This window comes from Choloepus didactylus, chromosome 1 (assembly GCF_015220235.1).
Source record: "Choloepus didactylus isolate mChoDid1 chromosome 1, mChoDid1.pri, whole genome shotgun sequence".
NCBI lineage: Eukaryota > Metazoa > Chordata > Mammalia > Pilosa > Megalonychidae > Choloepus > Choloepus didactylus.
In genome coordinates this window covers 42931287-42934639 of record NC_051307.1, presented here as the reverse complement: position 1 = coordinate 42934639, position 3353 = coordinate 42931287, and positions in this window count along the sequence as shown.

Below are 3353 nucleotides of genomic sequence, written 5' to 3'. Positions count from 1 at the left end.
GTCTATTCTTCTAGGAGACAGCATTTGATAAACCCAACTCAGATCAACTTATTCACCCTCTCTAATCGATCATGGGCAGGAAAGTTGTGAGTCTTTGTGTATAAATATGGCTGGAAGGGCCCAATCTAATTGTGGAAGTAGTTAAGGAAGAACATGAGCTGACTGACACCCTAAAATGATTTTGTTTCATTGTTATATTTGTTTTATTGTTTTTTCTTTGTTTATAAAAGTAACTGCAAAAGGAAAGTGAAAGATAGAGAATAGGAAAAAGAAGGAGATGTAATTTTTCCCCTAAGGTTGCAACATTACCCCAGGATAGCTAGGTGAAAGAAATGTTTGAGTCATTAGTGTCTGCTAAGTTCTTTATGACAAAAAGTTCCCATTTGAGAATTCACATAAATGGAAGAAAATTTGGAAACATTTATAAATACATTTGCACTCACACTCTAATCCAATCAGTTATTCACTGCCAAGTAATTTCTCAGAATTGCCAAAATGTAATGCATAGTTAGGGAAATTTGGAGATTAACATAAATGCATTCTTCCTTTTGTTTTCAACAAAACATGGATGTTGCAGGAAAACAGGGAAAAAAAACAAGTTTAAATAGGAAAAGTAATAATGTGATTGGAAACTGCAAGCAACTAAATTTCTTAATACTTTCAAAGGAGAAACATTGTGTTCCTGTTTTTGTGACTTAAAATTCAGGAAGTGGAGAACCTAAGATGGCAGCTAGTAAAGAGGGGAAAAAAAAAAAAAACACCTCTGTGAAAAATACTAGACAAAGGCCAGAAAGTGACCCAGTACACTAATTCCAGCAATACACCCGCTGAACAAGGTGTGCTAAATCCACAGGGACTGTGCACTTGGTGAAACTGGGAGTCTGCTATCTGAAATGAGTGAGAAAGTCTGCTGAATATCTGGCAGCCATGCTGCAGTGTGGGGAAGCCACAGGTTGGCATTTGGAGGTGGACTAGTTCTTTTTTAAAAAAAACCCAAAAGTGGTTGCAGATACAGCAGTGAGAACTGCACAGTGAAGTGCAACAGAAATGAGCTGTGCGAACACCTCCATATCTGGCACGGAATATAGCCTTTTGCATACCTGATGCTAATTGTCTCACAGCGAGGAAGGCAGAGCTGAGACAAAAGGGTAAAAAAACGCCCCTGGCAGCCATCTTCGCAGTGGGCTGGGAACGCCCCTATATGACCCGGCAGCCCAGAACTTCCCTTAAGGGATGGTGTGCACTTGTGACATAGCACAACCTTCCCTCAGCAGAGGCCCTAGAAGGGCACAGCTTGGAAGAGGGACCCAGTTGGAAACACCAGGGACCATACACCAATACCAAGGACTTGTGGGTCAGCAGCAGAGACAATCTGTGGTGAGACTGAAAGGAAGATTAGACTTTGCAACAGCCTTAAATCTCCAGGAACACCTGGAAGGTTTGATTATTAAAGCTGCCCTCCCTCCCTAACTGCTCAGACACATGCCCCACATTCAGGGTGGACGGCACCAATGACACACCCAAACTTGGTAGACCAATTGGACTCCACAAGAATAAGAACCCCACACACCACAAAGACAAAGTTGGGGAGAACTGACTTGAGGGGAATAGGTGACTTGTGGACGCCATCTGCTGGTTATTTAGAGAAAGTGTACGCCAACAAGCTAAGATCTGACAAATAAGAGATTTGTCTTTGAATAATTCTATATATCCTAAAAGAACCCTATCAGTTAAAGCAAATGCCAAGAGGCCAAAAACAACAGAACATTTTAAAACATATGAAAAAAACAGGTGATATGAATAACCCAAACCCAAATACCCAAATCAAAAGATCAGAGGAGACACAGTACTAGGAGTAAATAATCAAAGAAATAAAGACAAACAATGAGAGCATGGCACAGGATATAAAGGACATGAAGAAGAGCATGGCACAGGACATAAAGGACATGAAGAGCATAAAGAAGAAATTGCAAGAGTAAATAAAAAAAAATAGATGATCTTACAGAAAGAAAAGAAACTGTTGACCAAATTAAAAACATTCTGGATACTCATAGTATAAGACTAGAGGAAGCTGAACAATGAATCAGTGACCTTGAGGACCACAGAATGGAAAATGAAAGAAAAAAAGAAAGAATGGGGAAAAAATTGAAAAAATTGAAATGGACCTCAGGGATACGATAGATAAAAAAAAAATCCAAATTTAAGATTCATTGGTGTCCCAGAAGGGGAAGAGAAGGGTAAAGATCTAGAAAGAGTATTCAAAGAAATTGTTGGGGAAAACTTCCCAAACCTTCTACACAATATAAATACACAAAGCATAAATGCCCAGCAAACTCCAAATAGAATAAATCCAAATAAACCCATTCCAAGACATATTCTGATCAGACTGTCAAATACTGACGAGAAGGAGAAAGTTCTGAAAGCAGTAAGAGAAAAGCAATTCACCACATACAAAGGAAACAGCATAAGACTAAGTAGTGACTACTCAGAGACTACCGTGGAGGTGAGAAGGTAGTGGCTTGACATATTTGAAATTCTGAGAGAGAAAAATTTCCAACCAAAAATACTTTATCCAGCAAAACTCTCCTTCAAATTTGAGGGAGAGCTTAAGTTTTTCACAGGCAAACAAATGCTGAGAGATTTTGCTAATAAAAGACCTGCCCTACTTCAGATACTAAAGGGAGCCCTGCTGACAAAGAAACAAAGAAAGGAGAGAGAGAGATGGAGAAAGATTTAGTACTAAAAAGATTCAATATTTTTTCATTAAAGGTCAATAAGAGAGACAGGGAAAAAATATATCTGACAAACATAAACCAAAGGATAGGATGGCTGATTCAAGAAATGCCTTCACAGTAATAATGTTGAATGTAAATGGATTAAAATCCCCAATTAAAAGAAATAGATTGGCAGAATGGATCAAAAAATGTGAACCATCAATATGTCGCATACAAGAGACTCATCATAGACACAGGGACAAAAAGAAACTGAAAGTGAATGGATGGAAAAAATATTACATGCAAGCTATAGCCAAAAGAAAGCAGAAATAGCAATATTAATCTCAGAAAAAACAGACTTTAAATTCAAGGATGTTATGAGAGTCAAAGAAGGCCACTACATACCAATAAAAGGGACAATTCAACAAGAAGAAATAACAATCATGAATGTTTATGCACCCAATCAAGGTGCCAAAAAATACATGAGAGAAACATTGACAAAACAAAAGGAAGCAATTGATGTTTCTGCAATAATTGTGGGAGACTTCAACACATCACTCTCTCCTATAGATAGATCAACCAGACAGAAGACCAATAAGGAAACTGAAAACCTAAACAATCTGATAAACGAATTGGATT